Source organism: Bombyx mori, chromosome 25, assembly GCF_030269925.1.
Source record: "Bombyx mori chromosome 25, ASM3026992v2".
Taxonomy (NCBI): Eukaryota; Metazoa; Arthropoda; class Insecta; order Lepidoptera; family Bombycidae; genus Bombyx; species Bombyx mori.
In genome coordinates, this window is record NC_085131.1 from 7668078 (window position 1) to 7683128 (window position 15051).

General features: G+C 43.7%; 1 protein-coding gene across 1 annotated transcript in view; it reads left to right on the forward strand.

Annotated features, from left to right (window-relative positions):
* The first annotated feature begins 3231 nt into the window (after positions 1 to 3231).
* Positions 3232 to 15051, forward strand: part of LOC101743616 (nephrin) — a 209281-nt gene continuing 197461 nt past the window's right edge. Inside the window, exon 1 of the mRNA XM_062676155.1 lies at positions 3232 to 3425. The gene's annotated coding sequence lies outside the window, so the exon portion shown is untranslated. The remainder of the gene's footprint in view (positions 3426 to 15051) is intronic.

Here is a 15051-nt window from a genome sequence, read left to right on the forward strand (position 1 = left end):
TGCGAGGTTGAAGTGGTAGTGTGTAAGAACACATTGCTCGCTGAACCAAAAAAATCTCGATTGGTGACCACACACTGGAAGATGCAATGTGAGTAGACCTCCCACGAAAAAGACTGACAATCTTCTGAAGGTCAGAAGGGAATTGGGCTGGATGCGGGTAGCGTTGGACCGGCCATTATGGCGAAACTTGAAAGAGAGTTTTCTGTCCGGCAGTGGACATCGGTGGGCTGATGTTGATGATTAGTGGGAGGGTTATATCGGGAAATAGAAGTATTCAGTAGTTCGCAGTCGAATTAGTAGCAGGTGAAAATTTTTAGAAGTCTCGAAATATCAGAATCGTAATTATGCGATTCACAAAGCGACGGCTGATTCAATAATAATGTTTATTTCATTTTCGTTCCTTTTACATCTCGCAAATTTATTTTAATAGTTGGTCTTACTCGCTACTTCATGAAATACATACTTGATTGTACAGGCTTACAAACGCGAGCACGAAGTTACTTGATTTTTTTTTGTTGTTTTGAAATTCACAATTGAAATGAAGTTATGTCTGTATTGTGGTTTTTTTTTCATACAGCATTATTTATCTAGTTTGGCTATTTTGTCGTAAGTTGAAAGCTTATAGCAGAGATTACTGTAAGTTTTTCATGAGCTTATTTGTCGTTACTTGTGAACAATAATATAAACTAATAGAGTTTTTTCGTGCATTTAGATTTATTAATTTTTTTTTATTGCCTTTCTAGGTAGACGAGCATACGGCCCACCTGATCGTAAGTGGTCACCGTCGCTCATGGACGTCAGCAATGCCAGGGGCAGGGCCAAGCGGCCGCCTACCGTATTTCCTAGTCCTACCTAGTTTAATAAATAAAATGCATTATTTTGTGTTGGTGAAACTTCTGTGACAGCGAGAACATACGGCACGAGTAATTTCGATCTAGTTATTTAGTGAATATTATAAATTAATTTAAAATACAAAATTAATATCGAATGTCCCTCCAAATCGCGAAAATTTGGTGGTTCACATCGAGCGGTTTAAGCTACATTTCGCTCAATATGCGATATTTATCTTTATAACTAAAGATGCGTTTTATTTCGTATTAGCATCAAGAGTTCGATGTTTTTAACTGAACTTTAATTAAATTTACACCATTCAAATAGCTGAAGAAGTTTTTTGGTAAAATATTTTTTCCAAATCTTAAATGACTTCTCCTGTTAAGTTGAAAAAATGTCACTTAAACGAAATACCCTTTCATCCCTAAATATGAGCACATAAAATTTTGTATAAAAATTATACAAAACGTTTTGAAAGACTGTACTGCGTAAAATATCGTTGTAAAAATGAAAATCGCTTTAAAATTATTGAATATCAACATAAGCAACTGCATCAGAAATAACGATATCGGTACAAGTTTCGAACGATGTCAGCAAAAGTAAAATCGTTCGGCCACCAGAGTGCTTTGCATTAAATAATCGTTTATTAAAATGCTAAGTCACATCGGCGCTTCGGGAGCATAGAATTGAATGTTCTAGGTTCGTTTACCGCGAGTCCAGCGAACGAGATAATCCCGCCTCATTGACTGTCGACCCGATACCGTAATTTGTGAGAACACTCAGGGGAACTGCGATTTCTACCTTCAAATCTAATTTCCAATAAGGCAGTACAAATATTTTAAATGAAAACTTTATTAAATTGGAAATATAATTACAACCACTGATCTCTCAAAACTTAGACTCTATTGATATGTTAAATTTTATTATTATTGTCACGCCGGCAAGAGTAACGTCATCTATCACCGAATAGTCGAACGAATATTGAAGGGTCTAGTAGCATCTAGAACGCTCGAGAAGTACAACGCCATCTATTGTCACTAAACACACATCGACGGTACTCGACTTGTGAGGAATGTGCTCGATGATTCTAGGGATGTCGTATCAACTATAAAAGCGACGCAGAGATGGCACCCAGTTAGTTAGTTAGTCATCGGAACTATTCGAAGCGAAACAGCGAACGCATCACCTGAAGTGAAGCGGAAGAAGTGAATTAAGAATTCTAAAGTGTTCTGTGAGTCTCCTAAGTTTTTTTTTTTTTTTATTGCTTAGATGTGTGGACGAGCTCACAGCCCACCTGGTCTTAAGTGGTTACTGGAGCCCATAGACATCTACAACGTAAATGTGATAATATATATAATATATAGTGATAAATACAGTTTTAATTTGTACTTCAGTAGAATTTTTATTTATCCCGAAACCCAGCGCGTATCATTATTTAATTATTGATTCTATTTCTCGTAAAAGTGGAAAAAAATCGAATTTTTTTTTGTGTGTCAACAGCTACTAAGCATACTTATTATGTTTATGTATAGTTAATATTATCGTGTTCTTAGAAAAATTTAAACACGAATAACTAAAACTCAACTGTTACTTTAAGAACTCTGTGGTTATTTTTTTCAATGACTCTCAATCGAATATTCTGGGTTCGTTTACCGCTAGTCCAGTGAACAAGATCATCTCACTTCATCGAGTCTTGATTCAATAACTACTCGTATAATTGCGAGGATGTTCTCGTTGGAACCACTTGCCATAGTAATTTGAATGTTGAAAATAATTTCTTAGCGATCAAGACGCGAATGGGATGCTTTAAGAATAATACAGATTTGTTTTTTATTAATGTTAGGTTATTAGTGGTAATAGGGCGTATTATGAACTGACACGGTTTGGTATATTAACTGCCGCGAACAAAATAATGTAATCTGATTTGAAGCAACAGCTTTAAACAAATGCAACAGAGTTCAATCTGTATAGTTTTTTTTAATTAGTAGATATAAGTTCCGAAAATCGTTGTGTAACTTAGGAATAGGTACAACCCTAATAAGTCTTTTGTATTAGCATTCAGTTTCCATTAAAATCACAAGTGCAGCTTAGTTTAGAGTAGTCATATTTAATATTGCATTAAAAATTAATGTAGATTATAAAAATAAGAACCAAAAAATCTGAAATGAAAACTTTACCCTTTTTTTATCATTTCGTAATATAAATCATTTCAAGTAGAATTGGATCAAAACATTACGAGTATTTGTTCATTAAGCGAACTTTAAAAGGCGAACTCACGCTGCACCGACCAAGTGATCGGTGAGTAAATAGAGACGCAATGAATCACTGTAACCGTTTTCCGATAAGGAGCGGGCTCTGGCCTCTTGCTGCCCGATATAGTCGGCGAGCCCGGTTTTATTGTGCTAGTATTTTCAGTCTATCGCTTGTGAACGCAGTCCGGGCGGAAACTAAGATAAAGACGCGACCTCACAGTAATATACAACCTCGTGTGTGTCTGAGCTGTGTTACTACAAAGTTCGGGCCTCCTTGAGCCGGTTTTACTTTGAATCGCTTGCTCGACGTTTTTGCGAGATTAGCGTGGGCCTAAGTCTAGGGTGAGTGCTGCAACTAACTCTGCTGCAAGTTACGGCCGTTTTTTGTTTGTGTATGCAGATACGGAGTTGGGGTAAAATGTTTGTGTGTCAAGATATATTTGAAGCCAGAAGGGTGTTTCGGGATCGTACATCAGGTGTACATGAAGCTAATGTTCTTCAAAATTAACATTAGCATCAATCACCTTATCTAGCAGCGCGTAACTCAATCGCAATAGACACTAGGCATTGGAGAAAAAACAGTCATTAATAACAAAGTACAAATAAAAATTGCAAAACCCAAGTTTATTTTAACTTGTTAATTCGATAGTGTATCAATTTTTGAAGCAGAAATGAATGGTTTTGGAACCGATACCGAATTTAGTAACACCAAAAACCACTTATGTGTGTTGAATGTACTGATTCATTTTGAAATGTATGCAACGAAACGCGTTACTGCGTCAAGGCAGACATAGGCAGGGCGACGGTACTTGCTTTTTGCTACGCAAATTATATTTTTTGCGGGTTTGATTTTTATTATATAATGTTATTCCTTCACAGAGGATGTCATTCACGTTGTCACGTAGGTTTTCATCAAAAAATTTGGTACCTGCCTGCGGGATTCGAACACCCGCACGGTCGATACGATGCACCAGTCATTTTATCTGTTAAGCCACGACGTCTTCATAGTATGGAATGAAGCCACACATTTCGAATGGATTGTTTTAATAGCTTCTTACACATGCGCACAATAATCGTTTCATTTATTAATATGCTTCAATTATTAAAACATCTCGAACAATCTAAACACAAATATTATTTGCATTGTTAAGTCTGTTGGATCATGCCATTTGGAAACTGAAGAGGGTCCGTGTTGCCAAAGTAACAAGGGTAAATGCACGCGGAACAGCGCTTCCCCTTTCCAAGACACTGGATTACTATAAAACACGACATCAAACGATCGACACGCGTTCCTCCGGGCAATCTCACGTGCTCGAAGGTTGCTTCATTGGAGTCGCTTTGAAAATACCTTAAGTTAATCTTGCTTCTTTGAGTACGCGTGACACGTGCGCGAGCAATAGAAATTCGGGAAAAGATAAAAGGTTCTGGAAACTATTTGTCACGATTGGCTAATTTTTGTGACAAATTAGAAAAAAATTCAATGAAAATCAATGAGCCTTTTTTATCGGGGGCCGAATCTTTTACGAGATCCCTGTGCCGCAGATTCGCACAGAGTATGTTGGTCACCAAAGATGGAAGTTAGAGGCTCGACTTACTAATGACTACCTTGACCTCTCGAATGAGTCTCCGAGTTCCGCTAATCCGCCGAATAACCGAGAGAGGGCGCTTTTTAGAGGCGTTCTGCCCTGGGCTAGACGGATCGGTGCAGAGAGAAGAGTTGTCTCTCTGTCATGTTCTGTCGTCTCCTTCTACGTGGTGGATACGAGCATCGCCCTCTACTAGACGATGCTAAGCGTCTTAACCACAGCTACTGTCGGCGACATGTTCGGTCTGTTTAAGCGACGAAAGCAAGACTCTTTTTAAGCAGGCACGCAACAAGCGCATTCATAATTGTGGTACCACGTACAAAGACCGACCGAAACAATGATGACCTCTCAACACCTGCGTCTGACGGAAGACGAGGTGCCCTCTGTCACAATTCAGCTAGTTTGCGAAGAGCCGGCAAAAAGTCAACCACTCTAAGTTAAGATTTTCTGCTGTTTTATGGTTGACAGAGAACATACGAGACAAGAACAAACCGACCCACTCTTAGAATGCCAGATTTATTTACTATTTTTTTTATTATCAACACATTACTTTATGAAATTTAGTTATTGTATCAGTCCTAGCATTTTGATCAATCAAGACATTGTGTCTCCTTCTAAATCTGTAGACCCTTGGCAGGGTGATCGTGGCCGTCATGTTTTTTAATAACGAGGCTTACAACCCGGTGCCACTTCTCCCTTCCGGCTCTGTGTCTGATGCTTACGTCTAGAGGACAAGCCGTTGTTGTCTTGACCTGGTCAGTCCACCTTTCGAGAGTTACGTGTCGCTTTACTCTGTATCCTGTACCACCACATTACCTCCTCATCCTCCTTGCGTCGGTTTCCTCATTACTGAGGGTCATGGCCTTGAAACAGTTTGTTTTTTTATAATGCACCGCCATCTGTTCCTATCTGCAGCTGAGTGCAGAGCATCGTGCACTGTGGTATCAAGGGCTGCACGAATCTGGTCCGTCCAACGGGTCGGGTTTCTGCCACTTTGTCGCTTGTCCTCGACTTTTCCAGTGACCACCAATTTCTCCAAGCTGTCACTGTCTTTCCTTGCAGTGTGGCCGAAGTATTCAAGAATCCTTCGCAGGCAAATGGTGGATATAACTTTTCATTTCATAATAAAAAAATATTCAAATGTCAATATCACTTATATTCGTGCGATGTTCCTCCAACGTTCTCGAGACATCACTCCAGTAATTTTCGTGCACGACAACGTATTGTAACTTTATGTTTTCACCGAAGTAGGTACTTTTACGTCACGTTTCTCATTTCCACGCGTTCCGTTCGAAATATTTCCTGCAGTCACGAGATACAATAAACTGCAATGCGCCGCCGCTATTTCAACGAGTCGCCGCGTCCGTATAAAGTTTTCTAATAAAACTGCCGATCAACACAAATTGAGTGCCGTAATGAAGTTTACGCGTTGCACTGCACTTTTCGTTTACGACAAAAATAGCATTAAACCAACGTAATCGACCGGTCACGTGCATGTACAGGAAGTTAGGGAGGTTCCGCGATACAATAATGATAAAGGAAAAGAAGGCTAATTTACCAATCTAAGCACTTCTAAGCATTAACCATCTACTGGTGGTAGGACCTCGCGTGAGTCCGCACGGGTAGGCGGGTACTAATTTTTCTAATAAAATGCGTACTTAACAAGTGTTCACGATTGACTTCCACGGTGAAGGAATAACATCGTGTAATAAAAATGAAACCCGCAAAATTATAATTTGCGTAATTACTGGTCGTAGGACCTCTTGTGAGTCTGCGCGGGTAGGTACCACCGCCCTGCCTATTTCTGCCGTGAAGCAGTAATGCATTTCGGACTGAAGGGTGGGGCAGCCGTTGTAACTATACTGAGACCTTAGAACTCATGTCTCAGGGTGGGGGGCGGCATTTGCCTTGTAGATGTCTATGGGCTCCAGTAACCACTTAACACCAGATGGGCTGTGAGCTCGTCCACCTATCTAAGCTAGAATAAAAAGAAAAAAAATCTAAGCACTAAATACTTTTACGTAAGTTCATATTTTATCAACTCACGAAGAGATCGGACGAATATTCGACTCCGACGTTTCCTTATGCCATAAAGACATTTTGTTGAAAATTATAAATAAATAAAAATAACTTAATATTAAAATAGTGTCTATGTGCTATAAATAGACAAAGACCTTTATCCTCTGTTTTTTAACGGAATTTGTGAATATTTATTTTGATGTTGTTGAATTATCATAAAAAATTGAAATTTTAAATAGTCAGTGATTATCGTTCAGTACTGAGCTAATTGGATATAACTATCCGATCGTGGCCTTTATTTATTTATGGGAATGATTTCAGTACACCCTGTAGAAGACACTGTTAAATTTAGTGTTGCTAAGTAGTAAAATCTTTACTTTTATGTGTTTTAGCAATATTGGTTATTGTTTCACTAAAGCTAAAAACAAAATTTTAGCTGTTCTAGTGAGTTTATTTAATATTTTAGTTTGGAAAGAAACTCAAAGAGTTAATGTACCTACTAGTATATATGGGCGCAAACGCTATTGGCGATAATTAACATTTAATATATAAAATTCTCGTGTCACAATGTTCGTTCCCTTACTCCTCCGACACCGCTTGACCGATTCTCATGAAATTTTTTATGCATATTCAGTAAGCCTGAGAATCGGCTACTATCTATTTTTCATACTCCTAAGTGATTAGGGTTGTCCACCCCTAACATATTTTTTTTTATTTGGACATTTTTTTTTTTTTTGTTATAATATACCTCATTATGTGGTTGAATGAGGTTTTGTTATTTTTATTATATATTCCCTCATCGTTCACAGCACACCTCTTTCACTCATTTACCACATCCTTACACACTTACAATAAGTTAGTTTTTTTTTCTACACTAGAAATTCCCTAGAAATCTTATATATGGCAAAACAATGTTTGCCGGGTCAGCTAGTAATAATATATAGTTACGTTTATTCTACGTTATTATAAAATTTTCAAAATATGTTTAATGTTTATATTATTGTTTTAAACACAAATGACTGAATAAATAATTAAATATTAATAAAGCATAAATATTAATAATAATTTATATTATAAGTAACAGTAATAATTACTCTAACAGTAATAAATCGGGGTTTGGGTCTGCCACGACTTCTGCGGCCCTCTACTTTTAATGCGATTTGAATTAATTCCTGTAATCTAAATTGTGATAATAATATACCAAAGCCTCTGAAAAACGATGAACCACTATGGGACGGTTATTAAAAATCAACATGCCCATTCATTAAAAATAATTTATAATACTTTTCACGATAAACGTAAGTACCACTTAATAAATTTTAACTGTCTGCGGAGGGATTTCGGTTCCCTCTGTATTTTGTACCGTATGTTCCATGGGGAGTGCTCTGAGGAATTGTTCGAGATGATACCAGCATCTCGTTTTTACCATCGCACCACCCGCCACCGGAGTAGAGTTCATCCATACTACCTGGAGCCACATTCCGATTTGAGCAACCGACGCGCGTGGACGTGCTCATTGTTCGTTCGATCGCCCGACCTCGGTTCGTGGCACATCTGGCGTCCTAGTGTTTTGTCGGAAGTGACTACCGGTGATAATAGATCATTGTTCGTGGCACATCTGTGGCCCAAGTGTTTCTCGGAATTTGTACCTGCGCCTAATTGCAAGGCATTGCCGCCCGGGAACTGTGCAGTGGTTCTATTCACTCTAATTCTATTATATTTATTCTATTCACTAAAATTTCTAAAATTCCTAGAATCGCTTCGGCCAATTTAGTGTTACCGACGCAGGGGCCTCGCCGCAAGGCGAGCGCGTGTTTAAGTCCCGGGGCAGCCCCCCCTGGGCAGTCCGAAGAAATGGAGTTCTCTCCAACAAACACACTGCTCGCGGAATTCTTAAGCGAGAAATACCCGGCCCTCGAAGCAGAATTTTTAGCTTACAAAGCTAAACGCGCCGTGAACTGCTCTGCCGTGCCCGCCGCGCCCGCCGTTTCCGCCACGCCTGCCATTCCCGCGTCCCCTGCAAGCGCGCGCAAAACTCCCGCGCCGTACACCGCAGCTTCCGTCGCGCCCAGCACACCCGTGTCCCCCATACTCCCGCGAAAAACTCCCGCGTCTACCGTGGCAGCTTCCGTTCTACCTCAGCGATCGTCTGCGGCCTCCGTCGCGTCCGCCGCTCCCGCGCCTTCTTCCTCGTCCTCCGACTCTGACTCGGATATGGAGGTTGACCTCGTTCCCGCCTCATTGACAGATGGATTCACCCTCGTGCAAAAGGGTAAGAAGCGCGCCGCGGAGTCCCGAGCTTCCGCGGCCGCTAAAATAAGCAAAGCCGCGAACGCGTCACGCCCCCGCCCTTCGACCCCCGTCGCTCCCTGTCCCCGTGCCACGCCGTCGCCGCGCCCGGTGGCACAAACGAGAAATCAGGCCCCTCCTCCGTTGATTCTTCAAGAGAAGGCTGCTTGGGACCGTGTCTCCCTGGCCCTTAAGGCCAAGAACATAAGTTTTGTCAGTGCCCGTAACCTCGTGAACGGGATACAGATAAAAGTAGCAACACCCGACGACCATAGAGCCCTCTCAAGCTACCTCCGAAAGGAGCGTATAAGTTATCATACGTATACGCTCCAGGAGGAGCGTGAGCTCCGTGCAGTCATACGTGGCATCCCCAAGGAGTTAGATGCCGAGCTCGTAAAGGCCGACCTACTCGAACAAGGCCTACCCGTAAACTCCGTGCACCGCATGCACACAGGACGCGGGAGGGAGCCATACAATATGGTTCTCGTCGCCCTTCAGTCTACCCCCGAGGGTAAGCAAATTTTTAACGTCCGAACGGTCTGTAGGCTTTCCGGAATCACCGTGGAAGCCCCTCATAAAAAAGGCACTCCGAGCCAGTACCACAATTGTCAGTTGTACGGGCATTCTTCCCGTAATTGTCACGCGCGCCCTCGATGCGTCAAGTGTTTGGACGATCACTCCACGACTCTTTGCACTCGCGATCAAAAAACTGCGACTGAACCACCTAGCTGCGTCCTGTGCCGAACACAGGGTCACCCCGCGAATTACCGTGGATGCCCCCGAGCCCCTAAAATAAATCGCCGCGTCGCGCGCCAAAACCGCCTCCGAGCTTCCGGCCCTGACATCAAAGCCACGGCACCCTCTGTGCCGAAGGCTAAGCCTGCCTTCGTGCCGGCGCCGGTGCCCAGCGGCTCGGCCTGGGCTAAACCGTTGCCGTACACGAACACGGCTGTAGCTCCCTCCTCCGCGATTCGTCCCGCCCCCGCGATACGTCCCTCCCCCGTGATTCGTTCCTCCCCCGCGACCAGCACTCCGACCGCGTCCGACAATCTCGCTCTAGCGATCGACTTTTTTCAGTCGATCAACTTTGAGCGTGTTAATGCTTTGGGTGACGCCATTCGCGCCGCCTCCACTGCACAACACTTCATCGCCGTTGTGCAAGAATACGCTGACGTATACGCGTCCTTAAATACGTACGTCCTCCCCTCACTCCGCCGGTAATCAATGGCGTACATAAGTAGAATAAAGCCCCTATCCGTAACGATAGGATTTTTTAACGCTTACGGTCTCGCAAATCAACGTGATCAGGTTTGTGATTTTTTGCGTGACCATCAAATTGACATCTTTTTGGTGCAGGAGACCCTGCTTAAGCCCGCGCGCCGCGACCCTAAAATCGCGAACTATAACATGGTTAGGAACGACAGGCTCACTGCTCGTGGTGGTGGTACCGTCATTTACTATAGACGTGCCCTGCACTGCGTCCCACTCGACCCCCCCGCGCTTTCTAACATCGAAGCATCAGTATGCCGAATCTCACTGACTGGACACACGCCGATCGTTATCGCGTCAGTTTATCTTCCACCGGATAAGATCGTTCTAAGCAGTGATATCGAGGCGCTGCTCGGCATGGGAAGCTCTGTCATTCTGGCGGGCGACCTAAATTGTAAACACGTCAGGTGGAACTCATATACCACAACCCCGAATGGCAGGCGACTTGACGCGTTAGTCGATGATCTCGCCTTCGATATCGTCGCTCCGCTAACCCCTACTCACTACCCGCTAAATATCGCGCATCGCCCGGATATACTCGACATAGCGTTATTAAAAAACGTAACTCTGCGCTTACACTCGATCGAAGTAGTTTCAGAGTTAGATTCAGACCACCGTCCCGTCGTTATGAAGCTCGGTCGCGCTCCCGATTCCGTTCCCGTCACGAGGACTGTGGTGGATTGGCACACGCTGGGAATCAGCCTGGCTGAATCTGATCCACCATCGCTCCCGTTTAGCCCGGACTCTACCCCGTCTCCTCAGGATATCGCTGAAGCCATAGACATCTTAACGTCACACATCACCTCGACATTAGATAGGTCATCGAAGCAAGTTGTAGCGGAGGACTTCCTTCACCGCTTCAAATTGCCCGACGATATTAGGGAACTCCTTAGAGCTAAGAACGCGTCGATCCGCGCCTACGATAGGTATCCTACCGAGGATAATCGTATTCGAATGCGTGCCCTACAACGCGACGTAAAGTCTCGCATCGGCGAAGTCCGAGATGCCAGATGGTCTGACTTCTTAGAAAGACTCGCGCCCTCCCAAAGGTCTTACTACCGCTTAGCTCGTACTCTCAAATCGGATACGGTAGTAACTATGCCCCCCCTCGTAGGCCCCTCAGGCCGACTCGCGGCGTTCGATGATGACGAAAAAGCAGAGCTACTGGCCGATACATTGCAAACCCAGTGTACACCCAGCACTCAATCCGTGGACCCTGTTCATGTAGAATTAGTAGACAGTGAGGTAGAACGCAGAGCCTCCTTGCCACCCTCGGATGCGTTACCACCCGTCACCCCGATGGAAGTTAAAGACTTGATCAAAGACCTACGTCCTCGCAAGGCTCTCGGTTCCGACGGTATATCTAACCGCGTTATTAAACTTCTACCCGTCCAACTCATCGTGATGTTGGCATCTATTTTCAATGCCGCTATGGCGAACTGTATCTTTCCCGCGGTGTGGAAAGAAGCGGACGTTATCGGCATACATAAACCCGGTAAATCAAAAAATCATCCGACGAGCTACCGCCCGATTAGCCTCCTCATGTCTCTAGGCAAACTGTATGAGCGTCTGCTCTACAAACGCCTCAGAGACTTCGTCTCATCCAAGGGCATTCTCATTGATGAACAATTCGGATTCCGTACAAATCACTCATGCGTTCAACAGGTGCACCGCCTCACGGAGCACATTCTTGTAGGGCTTAATCGACCAAAACCGTTATACACGGGAGCTCTCTTCTTCGACGTCGCAAAAGCGTTCGACAAAGTCTGGCACAACGGTTTGATTTTCAAACTATTCAACATGGGCGTGCCGGATAGTCTCGTGCTCATCATACGGGACTTCTTGTCGAACCGCTCTTTTCGATATCGAGTCGAGGGAACCCGCTCCTCCCCACGACTTCTCACAGCTGGAGTCCCGCAAGGCTCTGTCCTCTCACCCCTCCTGTTTAGCTTATTCGTCAACGATATTCCCCGGTCGCCGCCGACCCATTTAGCTTTATTCGCCGACGACACGACTGTTTATTATTCTAGTAGAAATAAGTCCCTAATCGCGAAGAAGCTTCAGAGCGCAGCCCTAGCCCTAGGACAGTGGTTCCGAAAATGGCGCATAGACATCAACCCAGCGAAAAGTACTGCGGTGCTATTTCAGAGGGGAAACTCCTCACGGATTTCCTCCCGGATTAGGAGGAGGAATCTCACACCCCCGATTACTCTCTTTAGACAACCCATACCCTGGGCCAGGAAGGTCAAGTACCTGGGCGTTACCCTGGATGCATCGATGACATTCCGCCCGCATATAAAATCAGTCCGTGACCGTGCCGCGTTTATTCTCGGTAGACTCTACCCCATGATCTGTAAGCGGAGTAAAATGTCCCTTCGGAACAAGGTGACACTTTACAAAACTTGCATAAGGCCCGTCATGACTTACGCGAGTGTGGTGTTCGCTCACGCGGCCCGCACACACATAGACACCCTCCAATCCCTACAATCCCGCTTTTGCAGGTTAGCTGTCGGGGCTCCGTGGTTCGTGAGGAACGTTGACCTACACGACGACCTGGGCCTCGAATCAATTCGGAAATACATGAAGTCAGCGTCGGAACGATACTTCGATAAGGCTATGCGTCATGATAATTGCCTTATCGTTGCCGCCGCTGACTACTCCCCAAATCCTGATCATGCAGGAGCCAGTCACCGTCGACGCCCTAGACACGTCCTTACGGATCCATCAGATCCAATAACCTTTGCATTAGATGCCTTCAGCTCTAATACTAGGAGCAGACTTAGGGACCCCGGTAACTGTACTCGTCGAACTCGACAAAGAGGTCGACGTGCAACCTAACCCATGCATCAGCCCGCTGAGTTTCTCGCCGGATCTTCTCAGTGGGTCGCGATTCCGATCCGGTAGTAGATTCATTTGCGAAGCAGCTACTCTTGAGTTGTTAGGTCTCCTTCGGAGGCGCTCGGGCAGTTGTTAGCAAATCCCGCTCCTCTTGGCTGAGCCTTTGCTCGCCCACCTGTCCTGGTGAAACTGGAAAGGCCTTCGGGCCACCAGTAAACTTTCAATCATAAAAAAAAAAAAAAAAATAAATACCTGGAGCCACTGCGGTCATCCACCGTGCGTTTCCAGAGATCTTTTTTGCCACGTACCATCCGGCTATGGAATGAGCTCCCCTCCACGGTGTTTCCCGAGCGCTATGACATGTCCTTCTTCAAACGAGGCTTATGGAGAGTATTAAGCGGTAGGCAGCGGCTTGGCTCTGCCCCTGGCATTGCTGAAGTCCATGGGCGACGGTAACCACTCACCATCAGGTGGGCCGTATGCCCGTCTGCCTACAAAGGCAATAAAAAAAAAACGTAAGAGCTCAATTCGCGTATATATTAAAAAATCCATTACCGCAGTTTCATTCAGTGTGCAAATGGATACACAAACACGTATCCTGACTGGCATTCTTCAGGATATATCTCGGTACGTTTTGTGAGAAGGCGAAACGGGGCACGCCGTAAGTGGTTGCTTTGTCGCTTCCACCCGTAGCCGGAAAATCTTAGGTACGGCGCGGCGTTTCGCATTACCTAGTAGAATAGACGGGAGCAGAGCATCCTGCTTCTCGAAAATTGGGTAATCACTAGCACTCGCGTCCGCTGGCGTATAAAAATGAAATTGAGAGAGTTTGTTGTTCGTATTCTCGGGATATAATGCTCCGAACACATAAAAGTCATACACACCAATTCAACAATATATGAGTCGTCTATTATCAAAGGTGGCAATCTGTGCATTTGGACAAAAAAATGTTATTGATATGTCAATACAGATTGATTTGAATATAATCGTCTCCTTCAAAGAATACGGTTCAAAACCTGCATTAAATAAAGGTTAATACTTAACCTGTTATTTATCTATGATGTCGTTCAGAAGAGTTTTGTGACTGCCAATGGAATACAATGTCAATAATTCGTTTTTCTGATTTACCAATAATTGTCCAAAAGTCACATTGCCGGCTTTGATAATAGTCGACTCATATATAATGCGTACAATGTTATAATACTCGTATAAAATAAAAAGAGTAAACAACACTAGGCACTACAAGATACGAAATGAAACAAAAAATTACGTTTTTACAATAAACTTAAATCGACGCGCGCGAGTCTCGTTGCATGACGTCACGGGACACCTGCGCGTTCGGGAACTCCGATCGCATCCGATGACGCCCGAGTGCGACCGAGTGTTGCACGATGGTTGCACGCTACAAGTTTCGTTTCGAATTAGCCGTTGAATGATGTCAAGAGTGTGATATTTGTGTGTGTTTTCCTTAAAATCAATGATTTTTTTAGTTTCGAGCAGTAAAATATAGAAATATGATGGGTGATTGGGATTTTTTCAGACTAAAAGCAGCTTAAAAAAATCTTATCTGCCTTTAAGCTCCTCCTGGTATTGAACAATCATAAAATATAGGCATTCCAACGTTAAGGAATCGTTTACCCATGTACAAAAAAACGTATACATACAACGAAAAATGTATAAACTTTGATTGAACACTATATTAAATGGTGTTCGGTAATATATCACCGAACACCTTTGTCAGCATAATTCGCGTGACGCGTTAACTTTATTTCCACAAATCGTTAGTGCACGATAAACAACCGCGTCACCCGGGTGCATTCATAAAATCAACATTTCTTTGATTTACTTAATATTTTAACAATAAACATTTTTAAGCAACAAAATCTTTAAATAACAGACTCACACCGCACCCTACAAATGGAATGGCGGAAATGCTTAAAGTTTTGATAACAGTAGCAAGCTAAAAA